This window comes from Triticum aestivum, chromosome 4B (genome assembly GCF_018294505.1).
Source record: "Triticum aestivum cultivar Chinese Spring chromosome 4B, IWGSC CS RefSeq v2.1, whole genome shotgun sequence".
Classification (NCBI taxonomy): domain Eukaryota; kingdom Viridiplantae; phylum Streptophyta; class Magnoliopsida; order Poales; family Poaceae; genus Triticum; species Triticum aestivum.
The window spans coordinates 462,074,757-462,098,957 of NC_057804.1; positions in this window are offsets into that span (position 1 = coordinate 462,074,757).

The window sequence follows — 24,201 nt, forward strand, 5'->3', positions numbered from 1 at the left end:
ATAGAAGACCGTGGGAGCAACTAACGAAGGAGCCTTTGAAGAACGCGATGTCAATGATCCAGGATAGCAAATGTCAAATCTATAAAGTGAAGTATGAAAAAATGCCTGGCTGGTGTGTCGTTTGTGGGATGCTTGGCCATCTTCACAAGGAACACATAAGCATAATTCACCCTCCATCGGCCCTGGTTTTTAAAGATCTGCGTGCATCATGGTTTATGCGTACTGGCCGGGGTCCAGGAGGGGTACGGGGCTGATGTGGTGGTCAGCGGGGCCGAGGCGATCGTAGTGGCGGTCATGGCAGGAACTACAATTCCAACACTTTCAAAGACGGGGCGACAGAGCTAGAGGAGCCTGAAGACTGCCTTGATGCTGTTATGACCGATGTTGAGAAGAGCAGGAAAAGGGGCTCTAAACTTGCTTTAGGGAGCAGCTTGTTGGGCTATTTTATTCCAGTGACACAGGGAGAGCAGCTTGCACTACCAGCCCCCACGATTCCAGCAAGTACTAATGCAAAACAAGATCCTAAAAGAGCAAAAGTGCTGCTCGAAGACGAGAAGAGTTTGACACTGGAGAACGGAGTACAGAACAAAGATTGACCCAGAGTTGGCGGGCCCGGGCGACGGGCACCGCCGAGCCCAATGAGTGTCTTCTGCTTGAACTGTCGTGGTGCGGGCAAAGTCACAATAGTCCGTGAAATTCGCGATTTTCCGAAGATATTTTCCCCTACCCTTCTTTGTATCGTAGAAAGTCAGCTAGTAGGCTCGAGGGTAGAAGCTTTAGCAGGAACGCCTAGTTATGATAATGGTTATGCAGTTAGTAGTAACGATAGGACTGGTGGCATGGCATTTTCTGAAATAATGAAATAAAGATAGATTTCCTTGGTTACTCTGATTGTCATCTTGATTGCTCTGTTAAAGAACCAGGCCTTAATCCTTGGAGATTGATGTTGTGTATGGGAGGCTCAAACCCACCTTAGGCATCAGACATGGACAATTCTTAAAAACATAAGCACAATAAGCAACCTTCCATGGTTGTGCTTAGGTGATTTAAATGAAGTTCTACGTCCTGAAGAACATGATGGAGTTGGCCAACGAAGTAACATGCAAATTCAAGCCGACACCGTTGATGTTTGCATGTTGCTAGATATTGACTACTCAGACCAGTTCTGGACCTTTGAGAAAAAGGTTGTGGGAGGAACTTTTAGCATATGAGGTTTCCTGTGGTAGGCCTTTAACATCTGATGGTGGTGACATCATACCACGGGCCTAAATGGTGGGTATTGCTGACTCATGGGACCGGGGGTACTCAGGCCCGTCTGCCTTTGGCCCAAGACGCGATACGTGTCGACAGCCCAACAAGTGGCCCACGAGCGGTCGCCATGGACGAGACCCTTCACCAGAGCTTGGCCTCATGAACCCCCTTCAGGAGGTGGGCATCCTGAGCAGGCTAGACGGCGTCACCAAGGGCCTCGCGAGGCGGCCCACCGAGGCACCCTCCTTGAGGTGTGCGAAGCAGGCGCCGCCCAGCTCGGTCGCGCGATCTCATGTGATCACATGGGTGACGTGCACGGCAACGAACGGTGCCAGAGGCTGTGCCAGCAGGCGCGAGTGAGGAGGATTTCCTCTTTTATGCTAAGGGGGCAAGGCCAGCATGTTGGTTCCCAAAGCAACCCCTAAATGTTACTCGATCGGTGCGAGAAGACCAGGACGATGGGTGCGCAGGGCGGAGGTCATCCCCGAGCCCACCGGTGTGTCATGTACGGTGGCTTTGCAGGCAAAGACCATCTTTTATCAGGATAGACTGTGCCCCTGTCCCCCTTCAAGATTGTCGTTGTATAGCAACCCTTCCCACCAATGTTTTCAGGGGAAGAGGACCAAGGCAGATATAAAAGGAGGGTAGGGAGCCACCGTAGAGGGGGTGGAGCACTTGATCCTCAACCCTTGTACTCCCCTTCTCTCTCACGAGTGCAATCCAAAACCAAGCAGGAGTAGGGTTTTACACCGCAAGGTGGCCCGAACCTGGGTACTCGCTGTGTCACTGCCCCGCTCCTACTAGCTTGCTCTCGCCATAGCCTCACCGTGGTTAGCTGCAGGGAAGGATAGGGCGGTAGGAACGAGTGCACCCCAAAGTTCGAAGCCTTGGGTCCCCGGAGCCCCGATTCCAACATTTGGCGCGCAAAGTAGGGGTGCGCCACCATTCTTCTACTTTGCTTCGCCTTCCGCTTCGTCGGCTCCATGGTTGATGCTCGCCGTGAGTGTGCCGTGCGCCTGGCGGGCCGCATCGCCCAGACGGAGCCTGTGGGCCGTGACAACCACCACCGCCCTACCGCGGCCTCGGTTGCTGCCGCCACTTACCCTGCTGCCCGCGAGCAGTAGGACTCCTCCCTGCAACCCTCCGTGCAGCCCGATGGCCGCACCGCCACAGCCTCTTCCTCCCTCGCTCACTGTGGGCCACCAAATGTGCGGGTCACGCTGCTCATGGCGCACGAGCTGCTTTGCTACCGCCCAGCTGACGCCGGCTATGACGCTTGGCTTGGCCGCATCATAGAGCTCGTCAACGCCGCCAAAGATGCCCCGACGCCCTCCTACTCGGTCCGCCCTCCGCTGTTTCCTGCCAGGGCCATGGCGCACGGCATGCCTCCTCCACCTCCCTTGCACAGCAATCCCGGCGAGCCCCGGCGTGACGCGCGAGCGCGTGACCCATCCCGTGGAACGCCCCCGCCAGCCCGAGATGACGCCAACTGCTAGATCGTCCATCACACGCTGCTCGATGCGTGTGTGCTCCTCGAGCAGCAGCACCAGCGCCAGGATAGGGCGGTCCAGAAGGTCGTAGTGGCCGGGCGCCAGAACCGTGCCGCCCTCTTAGGTGGCATTCCTTCAAGTGGCGTGGGCTGCCGAGCTTTCACCCGCGAGCTGCGTCGTTCAAGTCGGAGCTGCCCCCCGCTACGACGAAATTCTCAACACCACGGAGTTCCTTCAGCTCTATGCGCTGAGCATCGAGGTGGCCAACGACGACGGCAAGGTCATGGAGAACTGGTTCCCCATAGCCCTCAAGGATGGCCCGTTCTCATGGCTCATGAACCTACCTGATGGATCAATCTCTTAGTGGAGCCAGCTCTGCGACTAGTTCGTTGCTAACTTCAAGGGCACACATGACTGCCCCTCACCATCAATGACCTGCAACATGTGTGAGAGTGTCCCAGCCATACCCTCCGCAAGTACATCCAGCGCTTCAACCAGGTACGCAACAAGATCTCACGCGCCTCTGACGCGGCCATCATTTCTGCGTTCTCCACCGACGTCACGGACGTCAGAACGCACAAGAAGTTCGCCTTGAACGACGAGCTGGACTCAGTGCTCAAGTTGTTCAACCTCGCCGACAAGTGTGCCAAAGCTAAAGAAGGCCGCGTCTTCGTCCACAACAACCCCGACGCTACGCTCGACGCCGCCAAGGCCAAGGGCAAGGACGTCAAGCGCAAAGGCCCTGCCGTACTTGCGGCAAAACTCGAGCAGAAGCACGGCCATGACCGCAACGAGCCCGAGAAGGACAACCGCCCGTTCTGCATCTACCACAATGTGCACGCCCACAACACCAAAGACCGCCAGGAGCTCAAGTTAGTCTGTGATGAGCGCTTGGGCCGTCGAGGAGACCGCAATGACCGCGGGCCGATCGCGAAGGAGGCCATGGCGGCGGCCGAAGGGACAGCCGCAACGACAACGACAACCCCCGCTAGGGCTGGTGCGACCAGCCTCATGAGGGCGCCTAGCGCGATCAACCTCGTGAGGGCGCCTGGCGCGATCAGCCTCGCGAGGCGAATCCTCAGGCTAACGGGGCCTTCCACCGCTCCCGCCACCGCCCCCACAGGAACAACCTCACTCACCTTGACGAGGGTGATGGGCGCTACTAGGAGCCTCGCGCGATAGCCTGCAGCCCTTGGGGAGCTCAGGCCCCTGCGCCCAATCACCTCTTCAAGAAGTTCTCTCGCGAGGTCAACGCCGCCCTCCCGAGGCATGAAGCTGCACGGCCCCTCAAGTGGCCGCAGTACGCCATCACCTTCGACTCCAAGGATCACCTCAAGTCCACAGTATTGGGGAACATAGCAGAAATTCGAAATTTTCCTACGTGTCACCAAGATCTATCTATGGAGAAACCAGCAACGAGGGGAAGGAGAGTGCATCTACATACCCTTGTAGATCGCTAAGCGGAAGCGTTCAAGAGAACGGGGTTGAAGGAGTCGTACTCGTCGTGATCCAAATCACCGGAGATCCTAGTGCCGAACGGACGGCACCTCCGTGTTCAACACACGTACAGCCCGGTGACGTCTCCCACGCCTTGATCCAGCAAGGAGAGAGGGAGAGGTTGAGGAAGACTCCGTCCAGCAGCATCACAACGGCGTGGTGGTGGTGGAGGAGCGTGGCAATCCTGCAGGGCTTCGCCAAGCACCGCGGGAGAGGAGAAGGGAGAGAGGTAGGGCTGCGCCAAGGAGAGGTGAAACTCATGTGTTGGGCAGCTCCCAGACCTCATGTATTTATAGGGGGAGGGGAGGGGGCTGCGCCCCCTCTAGGGTTCCCTCCCCAGGGGTGGCGGCAGCCCCCAGATCCCATCTGGGTGGCGGCCAGAGGGGGAGAGAGGGGAGGCGCACCTGGGGTGGGCCATAGGGCCCATCTGCCCTAGGGTTTGCCCCCTCCCACTCTTCCCTGCGCCTTGGGCCCCTTGTGGGGGGCGCACCAGCCCACCTGGGGCTGGTCTCCTCCCACACTTGGCCCATGCAGCCCTCTGGGGTTGGTGGCCCCACTTGGTGGACCCCCGGGACCCTCCCGGTGGTCCCGGTACGTTACAGGAAAAACCCGAAACTTTTCCGGTGACCAAAACAGGACTTCCCATATATAAATCTTTACCTCCGGACCATTCCGGAACTCCTCGTGAACTCCTAGATCTCATCCGGGACTCTGAACAACATTCGGTAACCACATACAAACTTCCTTTATAACCCTAGCGTCATCGAACCTTAAGTGTGTAGACCCTACGGGTTCGGGAACCATGCAGACATGACCGAGACGTTCTCTGGTCAATAACCAACAGCGGGATCTGGATACCCATGTTGGCTCCCACATGTTCCACGATGATCTCATCGGATGAACCATGATGTCAAGGACTCAATCAATCCCGTATACAATTCCCTTTGTCTATCAGTATTGTACTTGCCCGAGATTCGATCGTCGGTATGCCGATACCTTGTTCAATCTCGTTACCGGCAAGTCTCTTTACTTGTTCTGTAACACATCATCCCGTGATCAACCCCTTGGTCATATTGTGCACATTATGATGATGTCCTACCGAGTGGGCCTAGAGATACCTCTCCGTTTACACGGAGTGACAAATCACAGTCTCGATTCGTGCCAACCCAACAGACACTTTCGGAGATACCTGTAGTGCACCTTTATAGCCACCCAGTTACGTTGTGACATTTGGTACACCCAAAGCATTCCTATGGTATCCGGGAGTTGCACAATCTCATGGTCTAAGGAAATGATACTTGACATTAGAAAAGCTTTAGCATATGAACTACGATCTTTGTGCTAGGCTTAGGATTGGGTCTTGTCCATCACATCATTCTGCTAATGATGTGATCCCGTTATGAACGACATCCAATGTCCATGGTCAGGAAACCATAACCATCTATTGATCAACGAGCTAGTCAACTAGAGGCTCACTAGGGACATGGTGTTCTCTATGTACCCACACATGTATCTGAGTTTCCTATCAATACAATTATAGCATGGATAATAAACGATTATCTTGAACAAGGAAATATAATAATAATAACTAATTTATCATTGCCTCTAGGGCATATTTCCAACAGTCTCCCACTTGCACTAGAGTCAATAATCTAGTTCACATTGCTATGTGATTAACACGGATAGGTCACATCGCTATGTGACCAACATCCAAAGAGTTTACTAGTGTCTAAACTAGTTCACATCACCATGTGATTAAGTCTCAATGAGTTCTGGGGTTTGATCATGTTTTGCTTGTGAGAGAGGTTTTAGTCAACGGGTCTGCTACATTCAGATCCGTATGTACTTCGCAATTCTCTATGTCATATTGTAAATGCTGCTTCCACGCTCCACTTGAAGCTATTCCAAATGGTTGCTCCACTATACGTATCCGGTTTGCTACCCAGAGTCACTCGGATAGGTGTTAAAGCTTGCATCGACGTAACGCTTCATGCAAAACTCTTTCTCACCTCCATAATCGAGAAACATTTCCTTATTCCTCTAAGGATAATTTTGACCAATGATCCGTTCCTGGATCATTCTTGTACCCCTTGACTGACTCATGGCAAGGCACACTTCCGGTGCGGTAGACAACATAGCATACTATAGAGCGTACGTCTGAAGCATAGGGGATGGCCTTCGTCCTTTGTCTCTCTTCTGCCGTGGTCGAGCTTTAACTCTTAACTTCATACCTTACAACTCAGGCAAGAACTCCTTCTTTGACTGATCCATCTTGAACACCTTCAAGATCATGTCAAGGTATGTGCTCATTTGAAAGTATTATTAAGCATTTTGATCTATCTTATAGATCTTGATGCTTATTGTTCAAGTAGCCTAATCCAGGTTTTCCATTGAAAAACACTTTTCAAATAACCCTATATGCTTTCTAGAAATTCTACATCATTTCTGATCAACAATATGTCAACAACATATACTCATCAGAAATTCCATAATGCTCCCACTCACTTCTTTGGAAATACAAGTTTCTCATAAACTTTTGTATAAACCCAAAATCTTTGATTATCTCATCAAAGCGTACATTCCAGCTCCAAGATGCTTACTCTAGTCCTTAGAAGGATTGCTGGAGTTTTGCATATTTGTTAGCGTTCTTCAGGATTGTCAAAACCTTCTGGTTGTATCACATACAACCTTTGCTCAAGAAAACTGTCGAGGAAACAATGGTTATTTGACATTCTATCTGCAAGATTTCATAAATAATGCAGTAACTGCTAATCCAATTCCAACAGACTCTTAGCATGGCTACGAGTGAGAAAGCCTCACTGTAGTCAACTCCTTGAACTTGTCGGAAAACATCTTAACGACAAGTCGAGCTTTCTTAATGGTGATTCTTACCATCATTGTCTGTCTTCCTTTAAAATCCATCTGTACCCAATGGCCTTACGACCATCAAGTATTTCTTCCAAAGTCATGGATCCTTTCTCGGATTTTTATGGCCTCGAGCCATTCGTTGGAATCCGAGCCCACCATCGCTTCTCCATTGCTCGTAGGTTCATTGTTGTCTAGAAACATGTCCTCTAAGACAGGATTGTGTACCACTCTGAAGTAGTACGCATCCTTGTCACCCTACGAGGTACGGTAGTGACTTGATCCGAAACTTCATGATCACTATCATAAGCTTCTACTTCAATTGGTGTAGGCGCCACAGGAACAACTTCCAGTACCCTGCTACACATTAGTTGAAGTGACGGTTCAATAACCTCATCAAGTCTCCACCATCCTCCCACTCAATTCTTTCGAGAGAAACTTTTCCTCGAGAAAGGACCCGTTTCTAGAAACAATTACTTTTGCTTCCGGATCTGAGATAGGAGGTATACCCAACCATTTTGGGCATCCTATGAAGATGTATTTATCCGTTTTGGGTTCGAGCTTATCACGATGAAACTTTTTCACATAAGCGTCGCAGCCCCAAACTTTTAAGAAACGACAACTTAGGTTTCTCCAAACCACAGTTCAAACGGTGTCGTCTCATGGAATTACGTGGTGCCCTATTAAAGTGAGTGTGGTTGTCTCTAATGCCTAACCCATGAACGATAGTGGTAATTCGATAAGAGACATCATGGTACGCACCATATCCAATAGGGTGCAACTATGATGTTCGGACACACCATCACACTATGGTGTTCCAGGCGGTATTAACTGTGAAACAATTTCCGCAATGTCTTAATTGTGTGCCAAAGCTCGTAACTCGGATACTCATCTCTATGATCATATCATAGACATTTTATCCTCTTGTCACAATGACCTTCAACTTCACTCTGAAATTACTTCAACCATTCAATAATTCAGACTTGTGTTTCATCAAGTAAATATACTCAACATCTACTCGAATCATCTGTGAAGTAAGAACATAATGATATTCACTGCATTCCTCAGCACTCATTGGACTGCACACATCAAAATGTGTTACTTCCAACAAGTTGCTATCTTGTTCCATCTTACTGAAAACGAGGCTTTTCAGTCATCTTGCCTATGTGGTATGATTTGCATATCTCAAGTGATTCAAAATCAAGTCAGTCCAAACGATCCATCTACATGGAGTTTCTTCATGCGTATACACCAATAGACATGGTTTGCATGTCTCAAACTTTTCAAAAACGAGTGAGTCCAAAGATCCATCAACATGGAGCTTCATCATGCGTTTTACACCAATATGACTTACATGGCAGTGCCACAAGTAAGTGGTACTATCATTACTATCTTATATCCTTTTGGCATGAAAATGTGTATCACTACGATCGAGATTCAATAAACCATTCCTTTTAGGTGCTAGACCATTGAAGGTATTATTAAAATAAACAGAGTAACCATTATTCTCCTTAAATGAATAACCGTATTGCGACAGACATAATCCAATCATGTCTATGCTCAATGCAAACACCAAATAACAATTATTTATGTTTAACACCAATCTCGATGGTAGAGGGAGCGTGCGATGCTTGATCACATCAAACTTGGAAACACTTCCAACACGTATCGTCAGCTCTCCTTTAGCTAGTCTCCATTTATTCCATAGCTTTTATTTCGAGTTACTAACACTTAGCAACCGAACCGGTATCTAATACCCTGGTGCTACTAGGAGTACTAGTAAAGTACACATTAACATAATGTATATCCAATATACTTCTATCGACCTTGCCAGCCTTCTTATCTACCAAGTATCTAGGGTAATTCTGCTCCAGTGGCTGTTCCCCTTATTACAGAAGCACTTAGTCTCGGGTTTGGGTTCAACCTTGGGTTTCTTCACTGGAGCAGCAACTGATTTGCCGTTTCATGAAGTGTCCCTTCTTGCCCTTGCCCTTCTTGAAACTAGTGGTTTCACCAACCATCAACAATTGATGCTCCTTCTTGATTTCTACTTTTGCGGTGTCAAACATCGTGAATACCTCAAGGATCATCATATCTATCCCTGATATGTTATAGTTCATCACGAAGCTCTAGCAGCTTGGTGGCAATGACTTTGGAGAAACATCACTATCTCATCTGGAAGATCAACTCCCACTCGATTCAAGTGATTGTTGCACTCAGACAATCTGAGCACAAGCTCAACGATTGAGCTTTTCTCCCTTAGTTTGCAGGCTAAGAAAATCGTCGGAGGTCTTATACCTCTTGACGTGGGCACGAGCCTGAAATCCCAATTTCAGCCCTCGAAACATCTCATATGTTCCGCGATGTTTTGAAAAACGTCTTTGGTGCCTCAACTCTAAACCGTTTAACTGAACTATCACGTAGTTATCAAAACGTGTATGTCCGATATTCGCAACATCCACAGACGATGTTTGGGGTTTAGCACACTGAGCGGTGCATTAAGGACATAAGCTTTCTACTGTATGCATAATCGCTACTGTCAACTTTCAACTATATTTTCTCTAGGAACATATCTAAACAGTGGAACTAAAGCGCGAGCTTACGACATAATTTGAAAAGATCTTTTTACTATGTTCAGGATAATTAAGTTCATCTCATGAACTCCCACTCAGATAGACATCCCTCTAGTCATCTAAGTGATTACATGATCCGAGTCAACTAGGCCGTGTCCGATCATCATGTGAGACGGACTAGTCATCATCGGTGAACATCTTCATGTTGATCGTATCCACCATACGACTCATGCTCGACCTTTCGGTCTCTTATGTTCCGAGGCCATGTCTGTACATGCTAGGCTCGTCAAGTTAACCTATGTGTTTCGCGTGTGTAAATCTGGCTTACACCCGTTGTATGTGAACGTAAGAATCTATCACACCCGATCATCACGTGGTGCTTCGAAACGATGAACTTTCGCAACGGTGCACAGTTAGGGGGAACACTTTCTTGAAATTTTAATAAGGGATCATCTTATTTACTACCGTCGTTCTAAGCAAATAAGATGCATAAACATGATAAACATCACATGCAATCAAATAGTGACATGATATGGCCAATATCATTTTGCTCCTTCTTGATCTCCATCTTCGGGGCTCCATGATCATCATCGTCACCGGCATGACACCATGATCTCCATCATCATGATCTCCATCATCGTGTCTCCATGAAGTTGTCTTGCCAACTTATTACTTCTACTACTATGGCTACCGGTTAGCAATAAAGTAAAGTAATTACATGGCGTTGTTCAATGACACGCAAGTCATACAATAAATAAAGACAACTCCTATGGCTCCTGCCGGTTGTCATACTCATCGACATGCAAGTCGTGATTCCTATTACAAGAACATGATCAATCTCATACGTCACATATCATTCATCACATTCTTCTTGGCCATATCACATCACATAGCATACCCTGCAAAAACAAGTTAGACGTCCTCTAATTGTTGTTTGCATGTTTTACGTGGCTGCTATGGGTTTCTAGCAAGAACGTTTCTCATCTACGCAAAACCACAACGTGATATGCCAATTGCTATTTACCCTTCATAAGGACCCTTTTCATCGAATCCGTTCCGACTAAAGTGGGAGAGACGGGCACCCGCTAGCCACCTTATGCACCAAGTGCATGTCAGTCGGTGGAACCTGTCTCACGTAAGTGTACGTGTAAGGTCGGTCCGGGCCGCTTCATCCCACAATACCGTCGAAACAAGATTGGACTGGTAACGGTAAGCATATTGAACAAAATCAACACCCACAACTACTTTGTGTTCTACTCATGCAAAGAATCTACGCAATAGACCTAGCTCCGGGGTTGGTGGCCCCACTTGGTGGACCCCCGGGACCCTCCTGGTGGTCCCGGTACGTTACCGAAAAAACCCAAAACTTTTCCGGTGATCAAAACAGGACTTCCCATATATAAATCTTTACCTTCGGACCATTCCGGAACTCCTCGTGAAGTCCGGGATCTCATCCGGGACTCCGAACAACATTCGGTAACCACATGCAAACTTCCTTTATAACCCTAGCGTCATCGAACCTTAAGTGTGTAGACCCTACGGGTTCGGGAACCATGCAGACATGACCGAGACGTTCTCCGGTCAATAACCAACAGCGGGATCTGGATACCCATGTTGGCTCCCACATGTTCCACGATGATCTCATCGGATGAACCACGATGTCAAGGACTCAATCAATCCCGTATACAATTCCCTTTGTCTACCGGTATTGTACTTGCCCGAGATTCGATCGTCGGTATGCCGATACCTTGTTCAATCATGTTACCGGCAAGTCTCTTTACTCGTTCCGTAACACATCATCCCGTGATCAACCCCTTGGTCATATTGTGCACATTATGATGATGTCCTACCGAGTGGGCCCAGAGATACCTCTTCGTTTACACAGAGTGACAAATCGCAGTCTCGATTCGTGCCAACCCAACAGACACTTTCGGAGATACCTGTAGTGCACCTTTATAGCCACCCAGTTACGTTGTGACGTTTGGTACACCCAAAGCATTCCTACGGTATCCGGGAGTTGCACAATCTCATGGTCTAAGGAAATGATACTTGACATTAGAAAAGCTTTAGCATACGAACTACGATCTTTGTGCTAGGCTTAGGATTGGGTCTTGTCCATCACATCATTCTGCTAATGATGTGATCCTGTTATCAACAACATCCAATGTCCATGGTCAGGAAACCATAACCATCTATTGATCAACGAGCTAGTCAACTAGAGGCTCACTAGGGACATGGTGTTGTCTATGTACCCACACATGTATCTGAGTTTCCTATCAATACAATTATAGCATGGATAATAAACGATTATCATGAACAAGGAAATATAATAATAATAACTAATTTATCATTGCCTCTAGGGCATATTTCCAACACACAGTCGCCACAAGCGCGCTTCCCATACTGTGCACCCACACCATTAGCAACGTCGCGTTTAGCAAGACCCTCATTGATGGGTGTGCCACCCTCAGCATGATCTCCATCGAGACATTCGAGACGCTCCAAGTGCCCTATGACCAGCTGATGCCCACCAGGCCCTTCTCAGGGGTGACTGATGGGTCTACCATTAATTCCCCTAGGGCAAGTGGGCCTCCCTGTCACCTTTGGTACCTGCCATAACTACCACACCGAGATCATCAACTTCGACGTGACGCACATTGGCCTACCATACAACGCCATCCTGGGGTACCCGACACTCGCCAAGTTCATGGTGGCGACCCACCATGGCTACAACGTCCTCAAGATGCCTGGTTGTAGTGGCGTCATCACCATCGCTTGCGATGAGAAGGACGCGGTCTGCTCCCTCGAGCATGCCTACATGTCCACCGTGGCCGCGCATTCGGATGGTGGGGACGCCGCCAAGCCTCCCAAGGCCGCTCTCGCGAAGAAGAAGCAGCTACTCTCTCAAGACCGCATCAAGGCGAAGAAGGCATTGGTTGATGGCAGAAGCTCGGGCCCCACCCTCGCCATCAGTGCATGCCTCGCTCCCATATAGGAAGGCATGGTCATCACCTTCCTTCGAGAAAATTCAGATGTTTCCTCCTAAAAAGCATCTGACCTGCCTGGCTGTTGGGGAACGTAGCAGAAATTCAAAATTTTCCTACGTGTCACCAAGATCTATCTATGGAGAGACTAGCAACGAGGGGAAGGAGAGTGCATCTACATACCCTTGTAGATCGCTAAGCGTAAGCGTTCAAGTGAACGGGGTTGATGGAGTCGTACTCGTCGTGATTCAGATCACCGATGATCCTAGTGCCGAACGGACGGCACCTCCGCGTTCAACACACGTACAGCTCGACGATGTCTCCCACGCCTTGATCCAGCAAGGAGAGAGGGAGAGGTTGAGGAAGACTCCATCCAGCAGCAGCACAACGGCGTGGTGGTGATGGAGGAGCGTGGCAATCCTGCAGGGCTTCGCCAAGCACCTACGGGAGAGGAGGAGGTGTCACGGGAGGGAGGGAGGCGCCAAGGGCTCAGGTATGGATGCCCTCCCTCCCCTCCACTATATATAGGGGCAGGGGAGAGGGGGGAGGCGCAGCCTTGCCCCTTCCTCCAAGGAAGGGGTGCGGCTAAGAGGGGGGGAGGAGTCCATCCTCCCCAAGGCACCTCGGAGGTGCCTTCCCCCTTTAGGACTCTCCCCTTTTCCTAGTATCTTGGCGCATGGGCCTCTAGGGGCTGGTGCCCTTGGCCCATGTAGGCCAAGGCGCACCCCCTACAGCCCATGTGGCCCCCCGGGGCAGGTGGCCCCACCCGGTGGGCCCCCGGGACCCTTCCGGTGGTCCCGGTACAATACCGATGACCCCGAAACTTGTCCCGATGGCCGAAACAGGACTTCCTATATATAAATCTTTACCTCCGGACCATTCCGGAACTCCTCGTGACGTCCGGGATCTCATCCGGGACTCCGAACAACATTCGGTAACCACATACAAACTTCCTTTATAACCCTAGCGTCATCGAACCTTAAGTGTGTAGACCCTACGGGTTCGGGAGACATGCAGACATGACCGAGATGTTCTCCGGTCAATAACCAACAGCGGGATCTGGATACCCATGTTGGCTCCCACATGTTCCACGATGATCTCATCGGATGAACCACGATGTCAAGGACTCAATCAATCCCGTATACAATTCCCTTTGTCTAGCGGTATGGTACTTGCCCGAGATTCGATCGTCGGTATACCGATACCTTGTTCAATCTCGTTACCGGCAAGTCTCTTTACTCGTTCCGTAACACATCATCCCGTGATCAACCCCTTGGTCACATTGTGCACATTATGATGATGTCCTACCGAGTGGGCCCAGAGATACCTCTCCGTTTACACGGAGTGACAAAATCCCAATCTCGATTCGTGCCAACCCAACAGACACTTTCAGAGATACCCGTAGTGTACCTTTATAGCCACCCAGTTACGTTGTGACGTTTGGCACACCCAAAGCACTCCTACGGTATCCGGGAGTTGCACAATCTCATGGTCTAAGGAAATGATACTTGACATTAGAAAAGCTTTAGCATACGAACTACATGATCTTGTGCTAGGCTTAGGATTGGGTCTTGTCCATCACATCATTCTCCTAATGATGTGATCCCGTTATCAACGACATCCAATGTCCATGGTCAGGAAACCGTAACCATCTATTGATTAACGAGCTAGTCAACTAGAGGCTTACTAGGGACATGGTGTTGTCTATGTATCCACACATGTATCTGAGTTTCCTATCAATACAATTCTAGCATGGATAATAAACGATTATCATGAACAAGGAAATATAATAATAATCAATTTATTATTGCCTCTAGGGCATATTTCCAACAGTCTCCCACTTGCACTAGAGTCAATAATCTAGTTCACATCGATATGTGATTAACACTCAAGGTCACATCCCCATGTGACTAACACCCAAAGAGTTTACTAGAGTCAATAATCTAGTTCACATTTACCATGTGATTAACACTCGATGAGTTCTGGGTTTGATCATGTTATGCTTGTGAGAGAGGTTATAGTCAACGGGTCTGAACCTTTCAGATCCGTGTGTGCTTTACAAATCTCTATGTCATCTCCTAGATGCAGCTACCACGTTCTATTTGGAGCTATTCCAAATAACTGTTCTACTTGGAGCTATTCTAAATTGTTGCTCCATTATACGTATCCGGTATCTCTACTCAGAGCTATCCGGATAGGTGTTAAGCTTGCATCGACGTAACCCTTTACGACGAACTCTTTTACCACCTCCATAATTGAGAAAATTCCTTAGTCCACTAGTTACTAAGGATAACTTTGACCGCTGTCCTGTGATCCATTCTTGGATCACTCTTGTACCCCTTGACTGACTCATGGTAAAGCACACTTCAGGTGCGGTACACAGCATAGCATACTGTAGAGCCTATGTCTTAAGCATAGGGGACGACCTTCGTTCCTTTCTCTCTATTCTGCCATGGTCGAGCTTTAAGTCTTAACTTCATACCTTACAACTCAGGCAAGAACTCCTTCTTTGACTGATCCATCTTGAACACCTTCAAGATCACGTCAAGGCATGTGCTCATTTGAAAGTACTATTAAGCGTTTTGATCTATCCTTATAGATCTTGATGCTCAATGTTCAAGTAGCTTAATCCAGGTTTTCCATTGAAAACACTTTCCAAATAACCCTATATGCTTTCCAGAAATTCTACGTCATTTCTGATCATTAATATGTCAACAACATATACTCATCAGAAATTCTATAGTGCTCCCACTCACTTCTTTGGAAATACAAGTTTCTCATAAACTTTGTATACACCCAAAATCTTTGATCATCATCAAAGCATACATTCCAACTCCGAGATGCTCACTCCAGTCCTCAGAAGGATTGCTGGAGCTTTGCATACTTATTAGCATATTTCAGGATAGACAAAACCTTCCGGTTGTATCACATACAACCTTTCCTCAAGAATCGTCGAGGAAACAATGTTTTGACATCCTATCTGCAAGATTTCATAAATAATGCAGTAATTGCTAATATAATTCCAACAGACTCTTAGCATCGCTACGAGTGAGAAAGTCTCATCGTAGTCAACTCCTTGAACTTGTCGAAAAACATCTTAACGACAAGTCGAGCTTTCTCAATGGTGACACTTACCATCATTGTCTGTCTTCCTTTCAAAATCCATATGTACCTAACAGCCTTACGACCATCAAGTAGTTCTTCCAAAGTCTACACTTTGTTTTCATACATGGATCCTCTCTCGGGTTTTATGGCCTTGAGCCATTTATCGGAATCCGGGCCCACCATCGCTTCTCCATAGCTCGTAGGTTCATTGTTGTCTAGCAACATGACTTCCAAGACAGGATTACGTACCACTCTGAAGTAGTACGCATCCTTGTCATCCCTACGAGGTTTGGTAGTGACTTGATCCGAAAGTTTCATGATCACTATCATAAGCTTCCACTTCAATTGGTGTAGGTGCCACAGGAACAACTTCCTGTGCCCTGCTACACACTTGTTGAAGTGACGGTTCAATAACCTCATCAAGTCTCCACCATCCTCCCACTCAACTTTTCGAGAGAAACCTTTCCTCGAAAAAGGACCCGATTCAAGAAACAATCCCTATTGCTTTCGGATCTGAATTAGGAGGTATACCCAACTGTTTTGGGTGTCCTATGAAGATGCATTTTATCTGCTTTGGGTTCGAGCTTATCAACCTGAAACCTTTTCACATAAGCGTCGCAGCCCCAAACTTTCAAGAAACGGCAACTTAGGTTTCTCCAAACCATAGTTCATACGGTGTCATCTCAACGAAATTATGTGGTGCCCTATTTAAAGTGAATGTGGTTGTCTCTAATGCCTAACCCATGAACGATAGTGGTAACTCGATAAGAGACATCATGGTATGCACCATATCCAATAGGGTGCAACTATGACGTTTGGACACACCATCACACTATGGTGTTCCAGGCTGTATTAGTTGTGAAACAATTTCCACAATGTCTTAATTCTGTGCCAAACTCGTAATTCAGATATTCATCTCTATGATCATATCATAGATCTTTTATCCTCTTGTCACGACGATCTTTCAACTTCACACTGAAATTACTTGAACCTTTCAATAATTCAGACTCATGATTCATCAAGTAAATATACTCAACATCTACTCGAATCATCTGTGAAGTAAGAACATAACGATATCCACTACATGCCTCAGCACTCATTGGACTGTACACATCAAAATGTATTACTTCCAACAAGTTGCTATCTTGTTCCATCTTACTGAAAACGAGGCTTTTCAGTCATCTTGCCCATGTGGTATGATTTGCATGTCCCAAGTGATTCAAAATCAAGTGAGTCAAAACGGTCCATTTGCATGGAGTTTCTTCATGCATATACACCAATAGACATGGTTCGCATGTCTCAAACTTTTCAAAAACGAGTGAGCCCAAAGATCCATCAATATGGAGCTTCTTCATGCGTTTTATACCGATATGACTTACGTGGCAGTGCCACAAGTAGGTGGTACTATCATTACTATCTTTTGGCATGAACATGTGTATCACTACGATCGAGATTTAATAAACCATTCATTTTAGGTGTAAGACCATTGAAGGTATTATTCAAATAAACAGAGTAACCATTATTCTCCTTAAATGAATAACCGTATTGCGATAGACGTAATCCAATCATGTCTATGCTCAACGCAAACACCAAATAACAATTATTTAGGTTTAACACCAATCTCTTTGGTAGAGGGAGCGTGCGATGCTTGATCATATCAAGCTTGGAAAAACTTCCAACACATATCGTCAGCTCACCTTTAGCTAGTCTCCGTTTATTCCGTAGCCTTTTGTTTCGAGTTACTAACACTTAGCAACCGAACCGGTATCTAATACCCTGGTGCTACTAGGAGTACTAGCAAAGTACACATTAACACAATGTATATCCAATATACTTCTATCGACCTTGCCAGCCTTCTTATCTACCAAGTATCTAGGGTAATTCTGCTCTAGTGGTTGTTCCCCTTATTACAGAAGCACTTAGTCTCGGGTTTGGGTTTTACCTTGGGTTTCTTCACTAGAGCAGCAGCTGATTTGCCGTTTCATGAAGTATCCCTTCTTGCCCTTGCCCTTCTTGAAACTAGTGGTTTCACCAACCATCAACAATTGATGCTCCTTCTTGATTTCTACTTTCGCGGTGTCAAACATCGCGAATACCTCAAGGATCATCATATCTATCCCTGATATGTTATAGTTCATCACGAAGCTCTAACAGCTTGGTGGCAATGACTTTGGAGAACCATCACTGTCTTATCTGGAAGATCAACTCCCACTCGATTCAAATGATTGTTGTACTCAGACAATCTGAGCACAAGCTCAACAATTGAGCTTTTCTCCTTAGTTTGCAGGTTAAGAAAGTCATCGGAGGTCTTATACCTCTTGACATGGGCACGAGCCTGAAATCCCAATTTCAGCCCTCAAAACATCTCATATGTTTCGCGATGTTTCAAAAACGTCTTTGGTGCCTCAACTCTAAACCGTTTAACTGAACTATCACGTAGTTATCAAAACGTGTATGTCAGATGTTCGCAACAACCACAGACAACGTTCGAGGTTCAGCACACTGAGCGGTGCATTAAGGACATAAGCCTTCTATGAAGCAATGAGGACAATCCTCAGTTTACGGACCTAGTCCGCATAATTGCTACTATCAACTTTCAACTAATTTTTCTCTAGGAACATATCTAAACAGTAGAACTATAGCGTGAGCTACGACATAATTTGCAAAAACCTTTTGACTATGTTCAGGATAATTAAGTTCATCTTATGAACTCCCACTCAGATAGACATCCCTCTAGTCATCTAAGTGATTACATGATCCGAGTCAAACTAGGCCGTGTCCGATCATCACGTGAGACGGACTAGTCATCATCGGTGAACATCTTCATGTTGATCGTATCTTCTATACGACTCATGTTCGACCTTTCGGTCTTCATGTTCCGAGGCCATGTCTGTACATGCTAGGCTCGTCAAGTTAACCCTAAGTGTTTCGCGTGTCTGTCTTACACCCGTTGTATGTGAACGTTAGAATCTAACACCCGATCATCACGTGGTGCTTCGAAACACGAACTGTCGCAACGGTGCACAGTTAGGGGAGAACACTTCTTGAAATTGTTGTAAGGGATCATCTTATTTACTACCGTCGTTCTAAGCAAATAAGATGTATAAACATGATAAACATCACATGCAATCAAATAGTGACATGATATGGCCATCATCACTTTGCTCCTTTTGATCTCCATCTTCGGGGCTCCATGATCATCATCGTCACCGGCATGACACCATGATCTCCATCATCATGATCTCCATCATCGTGTCTTCATGAAGTTGCCTCGCCAACTATTACTTCTACTACTATGGCTAACGGTTAGCAATAAAGTAAAGTAATTACATGACGTTTAAGTTGACACGCAGGTCACAAATAAATAAAGACAACTCCTATGGCTCCTGCCGGTTGTCATACTCATCGACATGCAAGTCGTGATTCCTATTACAAGAACATGATCAATCTCATACATCACATATATCATTCATCACATCCTTTTTGGCCATATCACATCACATAGCATACCCTGCAAAAACAAGTTAGACGTCCTCTAATTGTTGTTTGCATGTTTTACGTGGCTGCTATGGGTTTCTAGCAAGAACGTTTCTTACCTACGCATGAACCACAACGTGATATGCCAATTGCTATTTACCCTTCATAAGGACCCTTTTCATCGAATCCGATCCGACTAAAGTGGGAGAGACAGACACCCGCCAGCCACCTTATGCAACTAGTGCATGTTTGTCGGTGGAACCGGTCTCACGTAAGCGTACGTGTAAGGTTGGTCCGGGCCGCTTCATCCCACGATGCCGCCGAATCAAGATAAGACTAGTAACGGCAAGCATATTGAACAATATCGACGCCCACAACTACTTTGTGTTCTACTCGTGCAAAGAATCTACGCAATAGACCTAGCTCATGATGCCACTGTTGGGGAACGTAGCAGAAATTCAAAATTTTCCTACGTGTCACCAAGATCTATCTATGGAGAGACTAGCAACGAGGGGAAGGAGAGTGCATCTACATACCCTTGTAGATCGCTAAGCGGAAGCGTTCAAGTGAACGGGGTTGATGGAGTCGTACTCGTCGTGATTCAGATCACCGATGATCCTAGTGCCGAACGGACGGCACCTCCGCGTTCAACACACGTACAGCTCGACGATGTCTCCCACGCCTTGATCCAGCAAGGAGAGAGGGAGAGGTTGAGGAAGACTCCATCCAGCAGCAGCACAACGGCGTGGTGGTGATGGAGGAGCGTGGCAATCCTGCAGGGCTTCGCCAAGCACCTACGGGAGAGGAGGAGGTGTCACGGGAGGGAGGGAGGCGCCAAGGGCTCAGGTATGGATGCCCTCCCTCCCCTCCACTATATATAGGGGCAGGGGAGAGGGGGGAGGCGCAGCCTTGCCCCTTCCTCCAAGGAAGGGGTGCGGCTAAGAGGGGGGGAGGAGTCCATCCTCCCCAAGGCACCTCGGAGGTGCCTTCCCCCTTTAGGACTCTCCCCTTTCCTAGGTTCCTTGGCGCATGGGCCTCTTGGGGCTGGTGCCCTTGGCCCATGTAGGCCAAGGCGCACCCCCTACAGCCCATGTGGCCCCCCGGGGCAGGTGGCCCCACCCGGTGGGCCCCCGGGACCCTTCCGGTGGTCCCGGTACAATACCGATGACCCCGAAACTTGTCCCGATGGCCGAAACAGGACTTCCTATATATAAATCTTTACCTCCGGACCATTCCGGAACTCCTCGTGACGTCCGGGATCTCATCCGGGACTCCGAACAACATTCGGTAACCACATACAAGCTTCCTTTATAACCCTAGCGTCATCGAACCTTAAGTGTGTAGACCCTACGGGTTCGGGAGACATGCAGACATGACCGAGACGTTCTCCGGTCAATAACCAACAGCGGGATCTGGATACCCATGTTGGCTCCCACATGTTCCACGATGATCTCATCGGATGAACCACGATGTCAAGGACTCAATCAATCCCGTATACAATTCCCTTTGTCTAGCGGTATGGTACTTGCCCGAGATTCGATCGTCGGTATACCGATACCTTGTTCAATCTCGTTACCGGCAAGTCTCTTTACTCGTTCCGTAACACATCATCCCGTGATCAACCCCTTGGTCACATTGTGCACATTATGATGATGTCCTACCGAGTGGGCCCAGAGATACCTCTCCGTTTACACGGAGTGACAAAATCCCAATCTCGATTCGTGCCAACCCAACAGACACTTTCAGAGATACCCGTAGTGTACCTTTATAGCCACCCAGTTACGTTGTGACGTTTGGCACACCCAAAGCACTCCTACGGTATCCGGGAGTTGCACAATCTCATGGTCTAAGGAAATGATACTTGACATTAGAAAAGCTTTAGCATACGAACTACATGATCTTGTGCTAGGCTTAGGATTGGGTCTTGTCCATCACATCATTCTCCTAATGATGTGATCCCGTTATCAACGACATCCAATGTCCATGGTCAGGAAACCGTAACCATCTATTGATCAACGAGCTAGTCAACTAGAGGCTTACTAGGGACATGGTGTTGTCTATGTATCCACACATGTATCTGAGTTTCCTATCAATACAATTCTAGCATGGATAATAAACGATTATCATGAACAAGGAAATATAATAATAATCAATTTATTATTGCCTCTAGTGCATATTTCCAACACTGGCATGCCGAGGGGGAGGTGATTGAGCACCACTTAGCGGTGTGCCCTAGCGCACGCCCCGTCAAGCAAGGAGCACATCACCAGGCGCCAGAGAAGCAAGAGCCCATCGTCCAGGAAATCTACAAGTTGTAAGAAGTTGGGGCCATTCAGTGGGGAGCGCTACCCCAAATGGCTGCCAGCCTGATTGTCGTCCCGAAGAAGGGCGGCAAGGTGCACATGTGCGTCGACTTCGCGAGCCTCGACAGGGCCTGCCCTCATAACCTCTTGTGGCCATTGCACGTCAGCCGGGATGTGGGCCTCGCCACCAACTACGCCCGCATACCCTTCGGCCTGATGAATGCCAGCGCCACCTTCCAAAGGCTGGCATGAATCGCACGGGGGCCTCGCGAGCCATCAGCCTCTCACGGGCCCCTCGGGTGTCAGGAGCTCCTCGGTCCTTGAGGGGCGATCTTATGCGACACACCTCATCAAGCGGCTCGATGACACTATTTTGCCAGGTGACTTTTTGTTTGTTCAAACTGAGGGTGCCCCATGGGCTGCACCAACCTCGAGCTGACCTGTGCCAGACATGCCAGTCGCGTCACCTTTTGGTTGTGTAATGAATCTTGGTTATGCCCTGATGAATTTATGTTGCTTGGATAATTGTGTGTCCGGTGCCATGCCATCTTGAGAGCGCCTCGCGCTCGCGACTCCTCCCCTGACCATTCTGTGAGTGGGGGCTGGGCATGGCGTCTATGCTCGGGTTCGTCCCTGCCGCCCGATAAATCCAAGTGATCGAGCTCTGGCTCGCGAGCCTGCCCCCATGCACGCCACCTCATCGAGATCTTGTGCCTTATCTCCTCATGGAACAACCATGAGCAAGTTGGCGAGTGAACATCGCTCCCCATATCCCAAAATCTGTCAACATGTAGTTAACCCAGGAACCAGGGCTTGGGAACCCTGCAGGTAGCGTCTCGCGTGCTAACCGGCGACGACCGCCCATTCCAAAGGCCTCACAAGGCAAAGACTTTGAGGGCCGAGCCTCAGCAATCGCACCTTAAGAGCAGTATGGACTCCTCATGAGTCGTGGATCACCCAGCATCGCTCCTGCGAAAAGCTAAGTCCAACCGTCTCACGAGGCACGATTGCCATTGTTAAAATTCCCTCTTCTCGCAATCTTAGCAAAGGTCGACGCCTCTTTTTTCGCACGAGCCGCTTGCACGTCAAAGGGGGCTGAGAATCGTGCCTCAGGAGCCCTCACTAGCTTCCGTTGCTCCTCACCTCCTTGCCTTGTCCAGGCATCACGACCTGACATACCAGCGACGACTGAGACTCGCCCGGGGGTTGCGTCCTAATGATGTAGAGCATGAAGGCGAGCAAAGAAAAAAAAGGACAAGCCTCGTGAGGGAACTTCAAGAGAGGACTTATATTTTGAACCACGAAAGCATTGAATTAAAACAGAAATCACCATTTTCACACACCCCGCGGGGCCTACATCAATCTAGTGTAGGTAAAAAGAAGAAATAAAGGAGGAAGCTTCAGGCAGGACATGACCATCCCCGGGTCTCTGGCTCGGGCGCCGACTGCACCCTAGTCGGAATCTTTGTCTTCACTCTTGATGCGGGGAGCCATCACTGCTCCTGCTCCCGCTGGAGGGGGATGCGTCACAGTAGCCCTCGTCTTCGCCGGAGGAGTCGTTGTGTTTGGTCTCCGTGTAGCACCTCAGGCGGTTGCCGGCGACCCCGAAGATCTTCACGAAGAGCGTGGCGGCCCTTTCGTACTTGAGCTGGAGGACGTGCCCCCTTTTCAGGCCGCGAGCGAGGGAGAACGACTTCCACCCCTACCTCAAGAACATGAAGCCCGTGGGGGTGAACTCCGTCGCCATCCAGGAAGGGCCGTTGCAGCAGCCGTCTACCTGTATCCACATGCCCAATGGTGCGCGGTCCGCCATCTCCTCCGCAAAGTAGTCGGGAAGCCGGATCCAGGTGCTGGGTCGGTGGTGCATGTCCATAATGAACTCACGGGCCGCCTCGGCTAAGTGATTGCCCGCCTGGGAAGGAAGGGCGGTCGCGTTGCCTCAGCCACCTCGGCCATGGGTGCCTCGCCTTCCGCGCCCACGCCCGTGAGCAGCACCCCTCCCATGGCCGCTGGGACCGGCACCGGCGGCCGCCAGAGAGCGCCCACGACCACGAGGCGACACCCTGGGCCATGCAGCAGTCGTGCAAGCGTGTCCTCTTGCCCTCGCCATCATCACAGAAGTTGGTTTGGATCGTGGAGCAGGAGGGAGGAGTTGGCGGAAGGAGATGGGTCGAGAAATCCTTCCCTCCTCATCCTTATAGCGCTCGAAGAAGGAGCGGTCCGTGCCTCTTCGCCTTCAACGTGAGCTGGGAGATCGGATGCGAATAAGGAAGGCAATGATGGCCATGCTCCATGCGCATGCAGGAGCGATAGTAACGGTAACAGTGCTACCAATGATTTTGTAGCAAGTGTAACAGTAAGGGCACCAGTAGTAACTTAGCAAGAACAATATGTGGAAAAATTCATAGGCATTGGATCGGTGGATTCGCTGGATGATATTCATCATATAACAGTCATAACCTAGGGCGATACAAAACTAGCTCCAGTTCATAAATATAATATAGGCATGTATTTCGTAAATAGTCATATGTGCTTATGGAAAGATCTTGCATGAAATATTTTGTCCTACCCCAACCCCCCACCCCCATGTCATCACCGGAAAGTATCCCGATTATTTTCACCCTGGGGTTTGTGGATCATAACATGTAATAAGTGA